Source organism: Arvicanthis niloticus, chromosome 20 (genome assembly GCF_011762505.2).
Source record: "Arvicanthis niloticus isolate mArvNil1 chromosome 20, mArvNil1.pat.X, whole genome shotgun sequence".
NCBI classification, from domain to species: domain Eukaryota; kingdom Metazoa; phylum Chordata; class Mammalia; order Rodentia; family Muridae; genus Arvicanthis; species Arvicanthis niloticus.
This window is the reverse complement of record NC_047677.1, coordinates 31,600,007-31,620,765: the sequence shown is the minus strand read 5'-3', so window position 1 is coordinate 31,620,765 and position 20,759 is coordinate 31,600,007. Positions and strand designations below refer to the sequence as shown.

The window sequence follows — 20,759 nt, the reverse complement described above, 5'->3', positions numbered from 1 at the left end:
CTGGGACTGCCTGGTGCTGGTCGCCTCAGGCTGGCTATTTTCAGAGAATGTTAGGCTAGCAATCATTCAGATCTTCCTAGGTCAGAACGCTGAGCCTCTCTCCTCTCTGTGACCTATTGATGTACATGTAACACAATAGCCACACCTACAACACTTCTAGGAGCAGGGAAAATTCAACTTCTTAAAGACAGGTTCTTTACAATAATTTTTTTTTCAAACTGAATTTCTGCCCAAAGTATATTTCTCCTTGGATTTACATGTGTGGATGTTATACCAGTTTGTATGTCTGTGAAGCACATGTATACAGTACCTAAAGATAGTGTTGGTTCCCCTGGAACTGGAGTTATAAGTAGTTGCTGCTATGTGGGTGCTGGGAATTGAACCCTGGTCCTCTGGAAGAGCAGATAGTACTCTTAACTACTGAACCACTGGTTGAATTCTAAGTGTAAACTTTTTAAAATCCTTTGTAACAAGAGCAACCTTTTTGCCCCTCTTCCTATCCAAAGTTGATATAGCAAAATGGTCCTATTGATATTTTTAGAATGAAGGTATGTGTATGGTTTCAATAGGTAATGATAGTAATACTTAAAAGACCAAAAGGGAAATATCACTCTGAGGTCCATTGCCCCCAGGGGATAAATGACCAGACTACTCTTTTAGAACAGGTCAGAAGTATGACAACTCCCCCAACCATGCTACAATATGATCAGAGTTTTGCATATACACAGAAAGGGACTGCAATGAGGTAGAGACTTCACACTGTTTTAGTCAAGGTTTCTATTGCTGCAATAAAACAACCGTGACCCGAAAGCAAATTGGGAAGTAAAGGGTTTATTTATCTTATATTTTTACACTGTAGTCCATCATTGAGGAAAGTCAGGGCAGGGAATCAAACAGTGCAGGAATCTGATGCAGAAATCATGGAGGGGTACTGCTTTCTGGCTTGCCCTCATGCTAAGCCTACTTCCTTATAGAACCCAGGACCACCATCCCAAAGATAGTAAGATAGTATCACCCACAATGGGCTGGGCCCTCCCCGATCAATCACTAATTAAGAAAATGCCCTATGGCCAGATCTTAGGGAGGCATTTTCTCAGTTGAAATTCCCTCCTTTCAGATGAATCTAGCTTGTGTCAAGCTGACATAAAACTACCCAGGACACACACTGAGAAAATGAAGTACTTTCCTTTTTCACTTTTATCCAGAGGATGCCCGGCCCAACTACGGAATGTGGAGTTCCACTATTTTCTCTAATTAGTTCAGCTTCACGCTGGGATCCTACATATATCTAAAGGATGGCAGGGGTTAGAATTTGATACCAGTTTGTAAGCAATTAAGGGGAGGAATATGGGTTGAGGAGAATGCAGAAGGAGCTAGTAAATCAAGGGCAGGGTACTGGATGGTACAGGGCCGGAGAACAGAGGCAGAATGCTGCTCAAACACAGTTACAGCTAGGACCACTGCAGGCCCTCTCTTTAGTTCCCAGAATTTGTGGTATTCATGTTGACTTGTCACACGCCATCAGGGAATAGAAAAATAAGCCAATTTCATGACGGTACTAAGAAGCAAATTCATCTCGTCTGACTGGCCTGATGATGAATCTGAATTTGGAAGTGATTCTGAGTTAATGAAAGTATCTCTTGGGAAAATAGATGTTTGGTAATGCCACCCTGGCCTATCTGCATTTAAAAACACACTCAGGGCGAAGTACATAGAGTGGATATTCTACTTTATTTTTTTTAAAAGGATGCGCTCTTATTTGCACATAATTATACTGAATAGCCTTTAATTGCAATTATGCCCACATATCAAAGAATTGCTTGTACCTTGAAGCCTCCTAAACTGTTTTGAAATTGCCTTTTAGGAAAGGATCACGGGGAAGCTTTTTCTCAATTTACAACTGAGGTACAGATTTAAAGAGAGTGTAATTACCAGGTACAATCCCTAAGTTGATTTGAATTACTTCCTGGGTGCTGGGGTTGTTACAGATTGACCTTCAAGGGAATAGAATCCCGCAGCGTGTCCTTGTTAGATTTCTGCAGAATCGAGTTTTCTCTCGTTCCTCCTTTTCTGTCTTTCTGTGCACAAATAGGATAAACAGAGCTGCTGCTGCTCTCTGACTGTTTTCATCTCCTCGGTCAGAGAACCAGAAGTCACCTCGTGATCACAGCTTTTCTTCAAAAAAGCAACTGAAAACTTATTAAAAGAACAATTCTGAAAGATCCCCAGTAAATCACTTGGGCTGAAAGAGTACCAGCCCAACACTGAAAATCAGCCACCCACTCCTTCCCTGGAAGAAAACAAATACAAAAATTGTTTATTGTCCATGAAGTTACAGTAGAAGATGGACCCTGAAACAACCTGAGTCAGGAAATAGTGTCTTTACTCTTAAAGTTAGATCATATTCCCCAAATGGTCAAGTTTAATTCCTGTGCTTCACCTTGCAAAACATGCTGCCTTGCTTTACTGTATGTATGTGAGAAACTAGCATATGAAATACTTCTGTGGATAGGAACAATTTTATTATATTCAAAATTTCAACTGGTATACATACACGTGTGTGTGTGTGTGTGTGTGTGTGTGTGTGTGTGTGTGTAATTAGCTACTGGGATGGAAAAAGTTTCTACACAAATCTATTATACAGAGTAGTCAGCAGACTAGAAATATAAAATGTTTTTGTATTTATTTATTCTCTCTCTCTCTCTCTCTCTGTGTGTGTCTCTGTGTGTGTGTGTGTCTGTGTGTGTATACATAGTTAGCTACTAAGATAGAAAAAGTTCCTACACAGAATTATTACACAGAGTAGTCTGCAAACTAGAAATGTTAAATGTTTTTGCATTTATTTACTGTGTGTGTGCATATGAGAGCATGTGATTGTGTGCATGAGTGTGTGAGCACGTGCATGTATGAGTGTGTATATGTGTGGGTATGAATATGTGTGTGTATATATATGAATGTTGTATATGTATGTGTGTGTTTCTATGTATGTGTGTAAGAGTGTGTATGTGTGTGCCTGAATGTGCACGTATGTGAGTGTGAATGTGTATGTGTGCATGTGAGTGTGTGAATGTATATGTATATGCGAGTGTGAACTCTGTGAGTGTGTGTGTAAGAGCAGGTGAGTGTATGAGTTTGTGAATGTGTAAGAGTATGTGAATGGTGAGTGTGTATGAGTATGTGAGTGTGTGAATGTATCTGTGTGTGAATGTGTATGCATGTATATGTGTGTAAGTATGATATGTGTGAGTGTATATGTATATGTAAGAGCATGTGAGCATCTGTGTGTATATATGAGCATGTGTGTGTGTATGAATTTGTGTATGTGTGTGAATGTGTGTGTATGTGATAATGTGTGTGAGTGTGTGTGTGATCATGCCATGGGAAGCCTGTGAATATGAGAAGTTAAAGGACAACTGGCGGGATTCAGGACTCTGACCATGTGGGTCCTGGGATTGAAACACAAGTTGTCAGCCTTGGTGGCAAGCATCTTTACCACCTGAGCCATCTCACCAGCACAACAATAGCATTTCTAATTGTTTGCACATGCACACACACCCACATACACTAACACATGCATAATTCTAGTGTACGTACAAACACATGTATATGCACTCACACATGCATGCATGTGTACATACTATATACTCTCCATTCCTAAATATGACACAAGAGAGGCAAATAATACAATGCCCATTAATGACTAGGCTTCCAATTGTGTTTCTGACGCAGGAAATGGGGACAGGTCAGGAGTTAGCACCAGCAGTGATAGCAAATGCAAATTTATCTGTTCTTTCTTAATAGCAGTCATCCCTCAGCCCTCCTTACCTGGTAACCTATTCCACCACCCTGTGCTTCTAGATACTTCTGTACACAGTAATTGAGTATGCAGTAGACCTCTCTCTCTCTCTCTCTCTCTCTCTGAATAATCATTTTATCTCCTTATATGAGCACAACCAGGAGACACTTGAAGGAGATTTTCCCTTCTCTTTCTCTTGTAATGCTCATGAAGGTGATGCGGTGTCTGGCAGGCCATCTACAGCCTGTGAGACTTTTCTTAAAACACACAGCATGCCAGCAGCTTAGTGCAACTGTAAGCCTCACAATGTAAACTTGGAGGCTCGCTATTCTCACCCCACAGGTCAGATGGTTCTGGTTAAATTAAATTGGAATGCCCTTCCCATTGCAGTTTCATTAAAAGTAGTATCAGAGGGTCTGGAACAATGATCTGGTTATTGAGAATAATTTCTGCTCTTGCAGGGGACCTGAGTTTGGTTCCCAGAACCCACATTGGGCACACCCAACTATAATTGGGGTTGCAGGACATTGGGCACATTCTACTGGCCTCCATAGGCAGCCCTATGTACATAGGACCCAGGTGTGTACATGTGTGCATGCTCGGACTTTTGTCATTACATTGAAACACCTGACCAAAACGGCTTAAGGAAAGACATCATTGTTTGGCTTCAGAGGTTTTAGATATCATGGTGGGGAGAGGTGGACAGAACAGTTCACATCATGATGGCTGGGAAGCAGAATGAGAAAGAATACCTCCTCTTGTTGGTGTTTTCCTCCTCATATTCTGTTTGGGTCCCCAACCTGTGAGATGACATTGCCTTCATTTAGGGTGTTCCTTCTTGCCCCCCCTCCCAGACAGTCCTTTTGGAAAGGTCCTCACAGAGGTACCCAGAGGTATGATTTACTATTCTAGACCGTCCTCAACCCAATCATGTTAACAGGATTAGTCATCACGGGATGACCAGTACTCAGTACCTGGAGTCAAGGGGCTAGGGCTGGAAGTCTTTCTCAGACAACTCATTAAGTAGGGCAAGGTGATTAATGAGGGTTTCTGAATAGTGCCATATTATGAAATGGAGAACAGCCATACATTTATTTTGTGTTTTCCATTGTTAAGGTTGGGAAACGCTCTGTGAGTAAGAGGATATGTGAGACAGGAGGATGAGGATGAGCTCTGTGAGCCCTTGGCTCTGTGACCCTGCGAATATCAGTCCATATCTTGAGTCTGTTTCTCCATTCATGAAATGTGTCTACTCTTCATGTTGCCATGGTGGACTTTAAGTAGATACCACAACTGTAAACAATAAGTCCTACCAAGCAATTGGTTTTGTTTTGTTTGTTTGTTTGTTTTTTAACAATTATGGTTTAACAATGTATACAAATACTGGGTGCTACTGGTATGCACCAATGAATTCTTGTTATCCTTTTTCTAGATTTCAGTGGCTCACTTTTTACTTGTCTTTGAAGGATGAATATTATCTAGTCCCCTCATAGGCTGGCCACAGAGACACCACAAGGCCTCCACTGTGTCCACTGCACTACCAGTCAGCTACTTTTTACTTAAAAGACAGGATCCCTGAGATAGTTAGGGAGAGTGACAAATCTTCAGGAAATTCCCGGGAGGGAAGTAGCCCACCAGCTTTACCATTGACTTTTGTTTGCCACCACTGGTCCCAGTTCCAAGGACTCTTCCCACTTACTTCAAGTTTGACTATGTTTTTTTTTTCTTTTCTTTTTTTTCTTTCTTTTTTCCTCCCAAAGAATAATTAACATTGTTAAGCCACAAGACGTGAGAATAATCTAAGGCAATTACATCAAGGCAGTGTGAAATTGCAGGTGAACCTCACTCAGTGTGTGTTTGCTGTGACTTTTCATAAGGATCTGTCATTAGCTTCCTGTCTCGTATTTGAGACAAGGCCTTTCTTCCTTCTTACAGACAGATACATGATGATTTGCGTTCCCACTGTATCTTGAATTTACGTCCCCCTTTCCCTGGATTGCATGAGGATATCAGATTGTGTGTCACTTCATAATTTTTTTTCAAACTGGAATCAATTTCGAACACTGCCATATGGGTGGATACCGTGACAAACAACTGAGCTCAGCACTTGGGAAGCAGAGGCAGGAAGAGCGCATGTTTGAAGCAAGCCTAGGGATATGTAATGAAATCATGGGGAGAAAAGGGCAAAAAGAGGAAGAGAGGCATGGAGAGGGAAGGAAGGTGGGGAGAGAGGGAGAGAGAATATGCATGTGAGAGACACAGAAAGAGAGAGAATACATTATATATAGGAAGAGATGAAAATCAGTCACATACGGGACACCAGTCTAAATTTATATTTTGAAGGAGAGGCCCAGCAAAACCAAGGTCCTACAGAAGATCTTCCTATGTTTCCTTGTATCTTTAGATATATACCTGAGTGCTTCAAGTGCTTCATTCAAAGTTGTTGTCTCTAAAATAGAGGGCACAGTCTAGCTTGCTTTGAGAAGAGGCCACCTACATTCATTGTATCCTTTCTGCTGCTCTGTAATCTCCCACTTTCAAGTGAAGGTTCTGACTCTCACTTTGGGAACAGGAAAAGTTCCCAGGAGGTTGTAACAAGAGTCCTTTGTTCCTCCTCCACCACTTGAGGAGGGCAAGGTAAAGGACCAGCCATCTAAGATGCCACCTCCCCCATCACCTAATCATGATTGGAAGGTCAAGCTCAGTCCACATGTCCCTCCATTTTCTTTTTCTCACTTAAAATGTTTTTTGATAGTCTTCACATTAGAAAAATGGATGACTAAAAAGTGTTTTCAAACACTCTTACCATTTTAGCATAATGTAATAGAAATTGTTTTAAAACATATTTTTTTCTCATATTCTGGGGAATTTTCCAAACAAAACCTAAGGAAGCTGAATATAATGGTGTCAACAAAACTTTTTTCTTTCCAAAGAAAGTCTACATATGCTAGGAAATACCTACCCCGATGGGAACATTACCAATAAGAACAGACAAAAAGTATTGGTATAAAATATTGTGTCATTATTTCCTCTGAATTGAAATATTCCCTTCTAGAAGAAAGAGGCAGGTGCCTAAAACTCAGGAATTCAACACACCAGGAAGCTCTGAAATTTACAAGATTCACAAGGCTCTCGATCCAATATTAGTTTAGTGGTGATATATGTAGGGAGATGTGACTTCCTGGCTGGCCATGCTTCCTGGAAGTTATGCAAGGAGTTAAGAGAGTGAAGAGTGACACTGTAGTGAGTTGTCACCAATGTTGGGATGGGCTTTTTGATACCAGAGGGCGATTCACAGAAACTGATGTTCTGCCCCCAAGTTGGTGCCAGGTTTGAACTCAGTTAAGTTTGCTTGCAAGTGGCATTATATACCAAGTCATCTTTCCAGAATTGAAGAGGGCTTTTTGATAATGTGGCTGCCTTTGAGTCCCTCATGCTTTTGTAAGTAATCTAACCCCTCACTGGGCCTTCTCAAAGTAACATCTATAAAGTCACTACTTCACTAAACTGGACTTGAGTGAATTTCTTTCTTTGGTCAGTTGTTGGCACTCTGTCTGGGGAAGATGGATGTCCATTCATGTTGTCCTAGTAAGTGTTACACAGGTGTTGTGTGTAATTTTAAGACACACTCTTCTGTCTTCTCGGGGTCTCATTCTCGCTGGTCTCACTCAGCTTCACCAATGGCCAGTTGGCCATTTTTCACTGGAAGCTGTTCCCCACCCGTCACAAATAGCTTTGCCAAGCTGCCAGCTGGTGCCTTTCCTGAGAATGCTGGGGGCTGCTATTTGCACTCCACCGGCTAATGGCCCTAGCTGCCCACTTTCTCTTCCAGCTCACCTTATTGCCAGGGATGAAAAACACTAGACAGTTTTATTTTAAAACTAGCCAGATAACTCAATGGCTGGGTGAAGAATTTTCCTGCCCAAATCTTATCAACTAGTTCCCTCAATCTTCCTTGGCCCCTGCTTGTGCCAGAGGCTACAAACTCTATGGGCTCTTAGACCTACATGTCTGTGGCTTCTTCCTTGCTTCAAAAACTTGGTCTGAAAACCTTTTTTTCTCTGTCCCTTCTCTTCCTCTTGGGACCCAGGAGTCCCACCTCTTCCCCTTTGCCCATCAATTGGCTTCTGCCTCCTTTATTGACACAATAAAGAACCAATTAGGGAATTGACACACAGGACATGTGAATAGTCAGAATAGAAAACTAGACTATAGAGTCAGCCTGGGGAGAGGGCTTGTTTTCAGATCCCAGCTGTACCATTTATTAAATTTATAAACTTCAGGAAACTAACTTCTTTTTGCTAACTCTTCTATGAAGTCAAGAAAATAAGGGTACTATAAATGAATGGATCTCAGGGAGTGGTGATGAGATTTAAGGCAGGCAATGGGGATAAAGATGACACATGCATTGACCACATGACGAGCCTACGTCCAATGCCCAGCATGCCTCATATGCCATGATTGCTGCTGCTCCTGTTATTGAGAAATGAAGTCTGGTACAAATGAAAATGACTAATGAGACATTCATCCTTTCTAAGATTCTTCGAAGTCTAGTTCACTCAGATATTTGCATTCCGATGCCATCCAGATATAACCTGGAAGAGGTTAAAACAATCTCTGCATCATTTTGCCTTTTCAGATTGCTGGAAACAGGAAAAACTAAAAGCACTTTCTCTACCAGTCCCCGTTACCTTTGGGTATCTTTAAAAATTCCATTTTGTATTCTTCCTATGCCCTTTGAAGTTCATATAAAATCAATATGTAGAAATCAGCTTTCTAAGTATTGAGTTTCCACAAAACATTTGTTTTGGAATTCAAGTCTCGAGAAGCACCGATCCGTGCTTTTTTATTAGTATGTGAATAAATGTGTAAGGGACTTTATTATACTCATTGGATCGTGGGTAAAAGACCATGAAAAACCCACACAATGCAGGAATACTAGCCATAGGTCTCCTGGGAGGAAAGGGAGTGACTTGCTAAGAGTGTGTAAAGACCAACAGGTGCTAAGATTTTGTGTTGACCCATTAAATTTTTATTGACTTCAAAGCTTTTCAGAATTTACTGCAGTCTGCCCTTGCTACTGCCTAAAAGATGCAAGGTTTCATGCATATGCTAAGTGGATAAGAGGATTAAAATACGAACAAACAAGATACTAGATCTTTTCAGGCTAGCTCTTGCATGGCTGTTTGTTTAATGCAACCCATAGATCAGCATTCTTTTGTTGATAAGGGCAAATACCAAATAAGCAGAGGGCAGTTTCTGCTTTGTGGTGACCCTTGGAGACTTGAGAGAGACCTCCATACTACAGCCAGTGTTCCAAGTAGCTGAGTGGTCACAAAGTTGACTCTTTATTGACCTTCATTGTGCCCTTGTAGAATAACAGTGGCATCATGAGGCAGGATGCTCCTACTCCTTCTGAGAAGATGCTGCTGCAGATGTGGATGCTGGAGCAGTGTAGCTGGAGATGCAAAGCAGCAAATACAGACAAGGCTTTCGAGGCTGTGTTATAGATTATATCCAGGCCATATCAGGGAAGAGGTAGGATGAAGTGGATCGACATGAATCCTAACATGGGTATAAATGTTTGACATGTTTTTAATGACCTTTATAGCTGGGACACATGTTTCCATTATAGTAGCCACTGGTATGTCATAGAAACCTTGGCTCTTTACCTTCCTACAGCAGTGCACGATGCAGCTGTTAGAGTCTGGGAGGCAGACGGTGGTGGACTGATGGCCAAATGCTTTCCAGGAGATCCTTTCAATTTCCAAACATAACCTCTCATAGTATTAAAAGAAGCCCCTGCAACTGCTTTAACACAGCTCTTGTCAAGGTCTGATGCATGCTTTCCTGTGTACACATAGGCCCAAAAGCAGAGTGAGGTCATGTTAACTCTTGTGAAATAATGATAAGTCATGTTCTCTTTCAGTAAATCTTTCCCACTTTAGTGGGGTGGAGTGGGGGTGAGGTTTGTATGATGATCCTTGGTTAGTTTTTTTGATTTTAGGGTCTGGATTCATCTTATATTCCTGCTTTTCCTAAAAGCTCATTAAGGTTAAAATTGAGTTCATAAAATATAAAGCTGATAAGCGATAAAATAAAGGAACTAATAATTTTAGAGAAGAAACAAGTACAGGCAAAAGAGAAAGTAATAGATCAAAATGTTTGCGTTGTGTTTTATAAAAAAGAAGGCCCACGTTATGTTTTGATAGGGCCCATGCCTTGGTGAGGTGAGAGGGGTGCCTCAGTGGGCCCATGCTGAGGCATCCTTTCCCCCTGAGGTACCAGCCATACAATGGGTATGGTATAAAATAGAGTTTATTTAGGACATAGGAAAGATGGGTAAGGTAAGAGAGAGGGTGGAGGGAAAGGGAGAGGGGGGAGAGTGGGAGAGGGGGGAGAGGGGGAGAGGGAGAGGGAGGAGGGAGGAGAAGCAGCAAGAAGAGGAGAGGAGAGGAATGAAAGGGGGGAAGATACGTAGAGAGGGAAAAGGGTCAGAGAGAGAGAGAGAGAGAGAGAGAGAGAGAGAGAGAGAGAGAAGAGTGAGTAAGAGAGAGAGAGAGAGAGAGAGAAGAGTGAGTAAGAGAGAGAGAGAGAGAGAGAGAGAGAGAAGAGTGAGTAAGAGAGAGAGAGAGAGAGAGAGAGAGAGAGAGAGAGAGAGAGCACATGGGCCAAACAACCCCTTTTTACAGCAAGCCAGGCCTACCTGGCTATTGCTAGGTAACTGTTGGGCTGAGCTTAGAAGGAATGCCTACATTCCTCCACATTGGTTTAATCTAAAAAAGGAAAAACTAGAAAGAGGCTGTTTTCTGCTGACTTTGGGGGAACATGTCTCTGGGAAACCTAAGAAAATGGGAATGGAGATGCTGTTCTAGTCTTAGGAGAGTTGGCTGTTTTCTGGCTGGTCAGGGTTGGTGGAACCATCTGTGGGTGGGAAGGAGCAGGTTCAGTACGAGCATCTTTTTCTGAGACATAGATTGGAGCACCTCTATTGAGTTGCTTCTTTGAAGCTGACCTGGATGTAGATTTTGAGTAAACACCTAGACTTGGCAAGATGCTGAAACACACACACACACACACACACACACACACACACACACACACACGAGGTAGAGAGTAAAGTTAAGTGTTTGGGAGAAAAAAATTTTCATAGGTGTACATTTGAAACCCTTAGGTCTTAGTGGTTGGGATAAGGGGAGTCCCAATCCTAGGGAACAGGAGAGGAATCCTACCCTCTGGAATAGGCAATAGGCAATAGGTAGAAACTAATGCTTTTGATTAGCAGAGAAACTTTCCCAGATGGAGCCTGTTTGGTCCATGAGAGGTGGACCTAAGTGGGTTGCCTGGAGCTTATAAGTTGTTAAAAAACATAAGCTTGTTAACGGCATGAACAGTCTTTAACATGAGCTTAGGAGCAACAAAAACCTTTCATGGAACAGGAGGAGCAAGAAGGGCCTTTTCCCTCTGTTTAGAAGACTGAATGTTCATAAATTTAGTAAAATAAGATACATTTTTAAATATACATTTAAAAGACAATCAAAAGAAACTCGAAAATCTGATGACCTTGTGAATATGATAGTTGATCATATAGTTTTAGCATGAGAAACGCCTGAAGTCTATAGTTACAAGAAAATCAAAGGAAACTTAGCTTTTGAACTATAGGTGATAGTGTAGATTTAGCATGAGAAATACTGTAAGTCTGTAGTTGGAAGATAACCAAAGGAAACTGATCCTGTGATTACAAAAGTATAGTGGAATGTTTTATTAGGGTTAGGCTAATTTAGAAGAACTCTTGATTGTTAGGACAGTGGCATAACAAGGTGAGGGGAGGGGGAGATATAAAGCATTTAATCCCTGGAAACTAAGTTTTGATATGGACAAGCAGAAGTTTACACCCGTGAAAGGTTATATCTGAACTTATGTATCCTTTATTGTGAAGCTTATAAGACAAATCAATCTTAATTTTGATAAGAGATCTGGCAGTCCTAGCTAGCTAATGAATTCACTAATGAGCTAATAAGGTGGTGGATTACTTTGGGGTTAGGAGCTAGATCTGTTTTCTAGCTGGCAAGCTATAGTTACCTTAGCTGTCAATGTAGTCAGAAATCTGGGAAGAATAAATCATAATCTATATGCCATGTATTAATTAAAATGACAGAACGTGAGTCTACAGTCCACTACCTAAATGGTTCTCCTAGGTTCTATGTTCTTCATCACAATTTGGTAGTCAGTCTAGCCAATAGGATCAGAAGACAAGAAGTTTTTTCCTGTGGAGGAGGAGCATGGGAAAATGACTCACCTTGTATTAGGCAATATGAGACATTTTATTCTCCAGGTATCCTCCGTTTGTCTAGAGTTTAGGCCAAGACCTGGCAGCAGGTAAGGCAATAGAGCAGTGTTTCTCAGTGATTATCATACCACAGTCCAGGCAGTCTTGTCCCTGTGCCCATATCTTCTTGGAGGGCTTGGGGGAATGGTCACTGTTAGGCTTTGGGAGTCTCTGTCTATCATAATAAACTTATACATTTAACATTACATTTAGCAGATTTCTGACAAGATTGAGAATAGCATCTATTAAGCATATCTGAGTTAGACAGTTTATGTTTGTTTAATTTTTTTTTGTCCTGAATGTATCTAGCAAATAGAGTATATTGTAACTTAATGGCTATAGGAAAAAACCAAACCAAACCAAACCAAGCCAAACCAAACCAAACCAAACCAACCAACCAATCAACCAACCAACCAACCAACCAACCAACCAAGGCTAAACATCTTGAAGGCAGTGGTCTTGAAGGCTGCTCTATTGCCTTAACTTTTTACTGTTTTAAATCTTCAAATTAACATTAAAATTTACCAAGGCAACATAGAAATCATATGACAACTTTATCTTAGTTGAAGTGTCTTTGGAGACCTTAAGTCAGGCTGTTTTAAGGTGAGGAGGCAGTGAGGTGGGAACTGCCCATAACAAAGATGGCGGGTGGTTATGAGATTGCCCATAACCAAGATGGCGCTGAAACTACAGCGCCTCCCTTAGTGACCACCCTTAGGTGAGATGGTATTGAAACAGTAGCATAGGAAGACCTTATAGATGCCCACAACAAAGATGGCAGATAGTCATGAGACTGCCCCTAACCAAGATGGTGCTGAAGCTATAGCTCTGCCTGGAGGAAAGTCACGTGTTTGTTATATCTTGGAATGGCAGAAGTGGCTATGTATTGGTAGATTAAAAACATATAAGGAGACAAACATAAAGAGACAAATGGGCATATTTTGTCTGAGAAACAGGATGTATCTCCCTGTGAGCAGAGAGCTGGTGAATGGGGAGGGATGAGAGAGAGTGCACCCCAGTAGTGTGAGAGGTCAAAAGTAGAGAGCAGAGGCTAGCCATGGCAGTGGTGACAATGACATGTAGTGAGAAAGCGAGAGGGAGGGGAAAGGCCTACATAGAAATCTTTCCATTTTTTTCAGATCACTGGCAAGAGTAGTAAAAGTTTTCTTTTAAAGCATCATTAAGCAGCCTTGTAGAGTTATTGTTTTGTGGACATCAAGGACAAATTTAGCCTGTGAATTTGACTAGGATGTGTCCCAGTATGGAGCCTGGGAATGGCAGTGAAAACATTTCTCTTCTGGGTGAGAGTAGAAGTTATTAATATTACTCCTACCAGCGTCCTGAGGATAAATTAATAACTAGAAAATTACAGCCAAGCCAGATCATCAGGTTGTCATGTGATGAGTGGGGCCTGAGCTCTGGGCCAATGCCCTGAGTGGTAACAAGGAGAATGGTTCACTAAGTCCTGGAATTTCGAAGCAGCTAGAAAAGGAACCACCTTAGAGAAGGGAGATAAAAAAATCTCACCCAAGGGAAAATATTCTAAAACAAGGTGTCGGTGAGAAGATCAATCATAAAGACTATGGAGAACTCCATACCCCACAGACCCTAGAGGGCAGCCCTCTCTTAGGACCAGGGGCCCTTTAAGCTGACCAATGGATGGGGAAGGAGATTGCCAATTTGTTGGTGTTTGGATGGATAAGTCTAGTGATCAATCTGATGGCTGGAAAGTCCATGTGGCAGCTGGTTTGCAAATCTGAGTCACAGGAAATGTGAACGTGTGAGTTTCTAACCCCAAGTATCATGGCACCAATATTGTCTTTTATAAAAAGGAAGAGCCAGGATATGTTTTGTAGAGAGTGGTATGGTGAGGTGTGAGGGGTGCCTCAGAGGGCACATGCCGAGGCGTCTCTTCCCTCTGAGATCAGCCATACAATGGGTATAATATAGAATAGAGTTTATTTAGGGCACAGGGAGGGGAGTTGAGAAGGGAGTAGAGACAGGGAAAGACGGGGGTGGGGTGGGGGGTGGGGAAGGGAGGGAAAGAGGGAGGGGGAGAGGGAAGGAAAGAGGGAGGGGGAGAGGGAAGGAAAGAGGGAGGGGGAGAGGGAGTGGAGAGGGAGGGGGAGACTACCAGGAACATGTGGAGAGAGAGGGGAAGGGCAAAAGGGAGAGAGAGAAAAAGTCAGAGAGAGAAGAGAGTCAGAAAGAGAAAAGGGGCAGAGAAAGTAAGTGAGAGAGGAAGGGCCAAACAGCCCCTTTTATAGCAAGCCAGGCCTACCTGGCTGTTGCTAGGTAACTGTTGTACAGAGCTTAGAAGGAATGTCAAGAGCTTGTATTAATAAATTTATTTTCAAATTGGCCATAGGTGTTATTTCAAAAATTTTGTCTCCAGTTCAGAATTACCATTGGGTCCTAAAATGATCAACCAGTGTCTGTCTGGTTATTAAGTTTTCGATCCACTTACAATCATCTTTGCAGGTAGTTCCAGATGGATGGCTTGAACTACTAGATATGACCCATCTCCCAGCCATAGTGACAGAGGAAGAGACTCCGTTCAGGCTGGACAGCTGAAAAAAAAGAAAACAGACAGCAAAAGTAAGAATCTTAGTTTGCTAGAATTCTGAGAAATGAGCTTTTATTGTTCATCCGTTTTGCCAGGGAGAGACTCTCCTTTCTTTGCAGACTGTGGGTTGCCTAAGTCAGATCCCAAACTGGCCTCTGGATGGGAGCCAGACCCTAAAGTAGCTGAGCATGAAGGGTCCCGTTCTGCACTCCTGTTGTTTTGGGAGGCTTTGTCGTTAATGTCACCACACCTCACTACCTTTGTAAATAAAGTCCTTCTTCACTTTAAAAGAAACAGTGTGGTTTGGAAAGCTTAAAAGTACTTTGCACTTTATTGACTGCTTGATGCAGAAAAGAATTGCTGGGTGGTCTAATCAACCCTCGAATGCTACCTCCCAGTTATAGGGAAAGCCAGGCATTCCATCGTCAACTGAAACACGGGGATAGTCAATGGCTGAGGAAGGAGATACCTGTCCTCCTCCAGAAATCTATCTACATATTTCAGGACACATCTAATCTTTGAAAAGATCAAGTCCTTGTATCCGGTTAGGTAGACAGACTTTGCAACCAGGACACTGATGTAATTGGTTATTTGTTCTTTGCCGGGCTTTCTCTTGCTGTGTACAGATGAAATAGTGAGGTTGCAGTTCCGCCGAACTCTAACTTAACCTTTACATGACGGACAACTCAGTCAAATCTGTGTATCACGTCGTTCATAAAAAGACCAGAGACAACTTTGAAAATTAGATTTTTTTTTGCAATTAGTTAAACAAGCATCTTTATTTGGTTCTTCCATGTCTTTGTAGATATCTATAAATTGACATGAACGGTTCATCTCTTGTCTACAAACTATTTATAAACTTTGAAATGGCAAGTCCAAATTTATATGCAAATTTTATATTTCAATTAGATTTTCATTAGATTTTCTTGGTATTTTGGAACTAATTACTTTGACAAATTACACTGAAATCACAGTTATATGAAAAATTTGAGATTCTCAAATGTCTTTCCTAATGTGGTTGTACCTTATAAAGCCATACTTTTTAAAAACTATTATTGCTTTCTAAGTTTTTTTAAAAATTGATGTTACCTCAAATGTTTGCATTTATCTACCTATTTATATTACACTTACATATCCTATGTATGTGTTCAGTTAACCTTCTCCAGATTACAAAAATCTGATCTCAGTTAAAAAGATTAAACTTTTCTTCTAAGGTTTTTATTGTCATCAGAAAACATCCCAGAACATGGTTCTGTTGTTGAAGGATACACACAGAAAATTCCCATTTTGTAAAAAAGGTCTGAGGAAAACTTCTGTGTTCTGAAAGGGCCATGGCAGCCTTTCTCAACTTCATCAGAATACATACTACTAGAAAATGCCTTTAAAAGTTTGTTTTTAAAAAAAGGTTTTGAAAACTGTATGTTTTTAAAGCAAGAGCAAATATTAGTTGACTTGTATGTGGTTATGAACAAAATTCATCTTTTTTTTCTTGGTTATTTGTAAGCCACCATGTGGGAATTGAACTCAGGACCTCTTAAAGAGCAGCCAGTGCTCTTAATTGCTAAGCCATCTCTCCAGCCCTTTTTCTGGTTATTTGCATTTTGTGAACCATTTAGAATCACAAGAAACTCCTTCAAGGGCTTGCAGCCTCTACACGTTTCATGTTATTCTCTAGGCTACTTATCCCAACATCTGGCTATTAGGACAGTACTTTCTTTAGCAAGTATGCAGTGTTAGCTGGGACCAGAATTGCCATGATTAGAACAGATAACCCTTGACACTTCCCATAGAGACTGGAGACTTCTAAGCAGGAATCCTGCCTTTTCACTGTATAATGTGTGACGTGGCTTGCATGATCGTCGATGGCTCTCCTGATGAAAGAAAACACAACAGAATGCTTACTCACAAAGGAATATAAATGACTTCAGTGTTAGTGATGGTAAAAGCACATACTTGCATGAATGTGAATTGTTGCAACATTTGAACGTTTTAAAAATACACATAGTTTTGCTATATATCTGTTTTATTTCTTTTGATTATTCATATAAAAGTGTGTTTATTTTTCTTTTATTTAAAATAAATTTTCCAGTGTATCTTGATTATGGTTTCTCCTGCCTCTATTCCCTTCTACCCAGATCCAACCCCTTTATGTCTTTCTTAGAAGACAAACAGGCACCGGGCGGTGGTGGCTCACGCCTTTAATCCCAGCACTTGGGAGGCAGAGACAGGTGGATTTCTGAGTTCGAGGCCAGCCTGGTCTACAGAGTGAGTTCCAGGACAGCCAGGGCTACATGGAGAAACCCTGTCTCGAAAAACCAAAAAAAAAAAAAAAAAAAAAAAAAAAAAAAAAAAAAAAGAGACAAACAGGCAAGTAAGGGATAATGACAAAATGAAATAAGATAAAACAGAAAGAAACAAATTACAATAGGACAAGCAAACAGAAGGAAAAGATCCCACGAAAAAGCACAAGAAGCAGGTAGAGATGCAACGGTCCACTCATTCATACACACTAAGAAATTGTATTAAGAAAAACAAAACTGGAAGCCATGGTATATACACAAAGAACCCACAGAGTAAATAAATAACAAAAATAAGCATAAAAATAAAAAAAGATAAAATTAAAAGAAAGGAAGAAAAAGAAAAAAAAAAAACCATGACATTATGAGACAAGGAATGTCCAAAGATGTCATTGAGTTTATTTTCTGTTGACCATCTACTGTTGGGCATGCAGCTCACCCTTAAGAGTGATTTGTTTCCTCAGTGAGACTACCTTGGAGAGAAATTTTCATTTGCCAGTGGTTGTCAGTTGGAGGTAGTTTCTGGGTTAGTATTTAGGAAATATATCCACTTCTCCCTTCAGCTCTATGACCCCATCTGTTGCAGACCCATGCAGACCCTGCACATGCTACCTTAGTCTCTGCAAGTAAATATGTGCATTGGTCTTGTGTTTAGAAGTCCTAGTTTCTTAGGTGTCCTTTATCCTGTCTGGCTCTTGCACTCTTTCTGCCTGCTCTTCTTCAGGGTTCCCTGATCCCTGAGGGGAAGCATTTGATGGAGACACTCCATTTAGCAATGAGTGTTCTAAGATCTCTCGCTCTCTGCATATTGTCTGGCTATGGGTCTCTGGATGTTTTTTTTTCCCCATCTGCTGCAGACAGAAGCTTCTGTGATGATGGTTGAGCAAGGCACTGATCTATGAAGATAGCAGACTGCCATTAAGAGTCATTGTTTGGGACTACATTTCTATATTAGAACAGTAGTATTTGGTTTTTCCCTAGGCCTCTGAGCTATGTAGTCTCAGCTTCTTGGTCACACAGGCAACAAGTTTTGTCTCATGGAGTGGGCTTTAGGTAAAATCTGATATTGGTTGGTTATTCCCACAGGCTTTGTACTACCATTGCACAAGCATATCTTGCAGGCAGGGTACCACTGTAGATCAAAGGGTTTTTAGCTACGCTAGTGTCTATTTGTTTCTGCTTTGGTAGCATGCAGAGTACCTTCTGGAACTAAGAACATCAGCCAGGGTTTGAGCAAGCAGGCACCAGCTTGACTTCTCTGTGTGTAGGTGCTGTCTTCAGCTACTGGGCCATGATGTTAGTTTGTGGTGAGCAATCTATAGCCTTGGCAAAGAATAGCCTGGGTTGAGTAACCTATAGCCTGTGCTGTTTAGGGGTTCCCAAGGGATTCCTGTGGCCAACCAAACAATTAGATATAACTCGTTTCTGGTACTGGAAGCTTTATTAGGTGACAAGAGATGTCCAACTGCGGTTCTATCTTCCCCATTATTTGGGAATTTCATTTAGATCACCTTCCCATATGTATATATTTTGGGAAGCTTCTACTGTATTAGGTTTCCACACTATAATCCAATGGCCCTTACTTTTAGTTGTCTGTATTTTCTTCCCCATCCCTCTCTTCCTTTCTCCTCCCTACTGAACCTTCCCCTTCTAGTCCCTTTACCCTGTTCATTCATAACTACTTATTCTGTTTGGAGTTCCGGGGGAGATCTCTCTGTCCCTTACCACATATTTAAGCTCCATAGTTGCATGGATTGTGGCTTGGTTATCATTGATTTCATAGCTAGATCTATGTATAAGTGCGCACATAACATGATTGCCTCTCTGGGTCTGGGTTACCTCACTGGGGATGATCTTTTTTTAGTTCTATCCATTCACCTGTAAATTTCATAACTTCTCTGCCTCCTTCCTTCCTTCCCTCCCTCCCTCCCCCATCCCTCCCTCCCTCCCTCCCTTCCTCCCTCCCTTCCTCCCTCTCTCCCTTCTCCCCTCCTTGCCTCTTTCTTGCTCAACAGTGTCTGAGTTATATTGCATTGTGTAAATGGACCACATTTTCTTGATTCATCTGTTGAGGGATACCTTACTCTGTATTCCAGAAACATATCCATTTCACTTAGATTTTCCAGTTTGGTGGAGTACAGGTTTTAAAACTATGTCCTTATGACTCTCTGGATTTCCTTGGTGGCTAGATTTCCATCTGCTCATCTCTAACTTTGTTAATTTGGATCCATTCTCTCTGTCTTTTAGTTAATTTGGCTAAGGGTTTGTCAAGCTTACTGATTTTTCTCAAAGAACCAAGTCTTTGTTTTATTGACTCTTCGTATTTTTATTTGTTTTTATTTTATTGATAACATCTATAAGTTTTATTATTTCTTGCCATCTACTCCTTTGGGGTGTGAATTTTTTTGTGGTTGTTCTAGAGCCTTGCATTGTCCTGTTAAGTTACTAGTAAGAGATCTTTCCATTTGTTGTTGTTGTTTACTGTGCACACTCAGTGCTATTGTGAGGACTTAGCTACTTTCTTGATTTCTGTCTTGACCCAATTGAGGTTCAGTAGAGAATTGTTCAGTTTCCATGAGTTTGTAGGCTTTCTGTTGTTTCTGTTTTTGTTTTTTGTTTTTTGATATCCAGCTTTAATCTGCGGTCATCAGATTGGATCTGCATCCAATGGTGTTATTTCAGTTTTCTTACATCCGTTGAGACTTGCTTTGTGATTGAATATGTGGCTAATTTTGGAGAAAGATTCTTGAGGTGCTGAGAAGAAGGCATATTCTTTTGTGTTTGGGTGCAATGTTCTGTCAATGCCTGTTAGGTTCACTAGTATTATGTCTCTTGGCTCCAATGTTTGCTTAGTTTTTGTCTGGGTGATATCTTTTGGTGACAGTACAGAACTGAAGAAACCCAATATCAGCAGTTGAGGGCCAATACGTGATTTAAGGTGTTGTAGTATTTCTTTTAAGACTTGGGTGGCCTTGTGTTTGGGGCATAGATGTTGAGTATTGCAATGTCTTCCTGGTGGATTTTTGTTTTGATGAGAGTGCAGCGCCTTTCCTTATTTCTTTTCACTAGTTTTGGTGTGGAGTTTACACTGCTTTCTTTTAGTGTCCATTTGCTTGGAATATATTTTTCCATCCTTTTACTCCGAGGTGATGTCTGTTAAGGTGTGTTCTTGGGAACAGCAGTGGAAGGGTGGATTCCACTGTGTTCTCATCCATTTTGTTAATCTGTGTCTTTTTATTGAGGAATTGAGACCATTAATAGTGGGAGATATCAATGAGCAGTGTGTATTGATTGTTTATTGATTGATTGTTTACTGTTCTTGTTGTGGCGGTGGTGTGTGTATATATGTTTGTGTATGTATGTCTGTGTGTGTGACCTCTTTTGATTTGATGATCTGAGATTATTCTCTTTCTCCCTCGCTTTCGCTCCTTCCTTCTTTCTGTTTTTTTTTTTTTTTTTTTTTTTGGCTGTGGTTAACCTTTTCAGATTGAAGTTTTCCTTCTAGCATCTTCTGTAGGATTGGATTTGTAGACAGGCACTGCTTAACTTTTGTTTTATCACAGAATGTCATATTACCTCCATCTATTGTAATTGAACGTTTTGCTGGGTATAGTAGTCTGGGCTGGTATATCTGGTTTCTTGAAATTTGTAGAACATCTGTTCAGGTCCTTTTGGCATTTAGAGTCTCCACTGAAAAGTCAGCTCTGTTTCTAATAGGTCTGCCATTATATGTTACTTGGTCTTTTTGCTTTGCAGCTTTTAATATTCTTT

The 20,759-nt window shown here is 40.9% G+C and overlaps 1 long non-coding RNA gene and 1 pseudogene across 26 annotated transcripts in view; one reads left to right on the top strand and one right to left on the bottom strand.

Moving 5' to 3' along the window:
• The window catches only part of LOC143435157 (uncharacterized), a 156,010-nt gene that overhangs the window by 91,813 nt on the left and 43,438 nt on the right, over nucleotides 1-20,759 (top strand). For 20 of the 26 annotated variants that reach the window (XR_013105198.1, XR_013105195.1, XR_013105194.1 and 17 more), the window contains one exon: nucleotides 14,607-14,723. The exons of the other annotated variants lie outside the window; for them this stretch is intronic. This is a non-coding gene — a long non-coding RNA (uncharacterized LOC143435157). The remainder of the gene's footprint in view (nucleotides 1-14,606; nucleotides 14,724-20,759) is intronic. 26 annotated transcript variants of the gene reach the window in all.
• Nucleotides 47-167, bottom strand: LOC117725027 (small nucleolar RNA SNORA17; annotated as a pseudogene).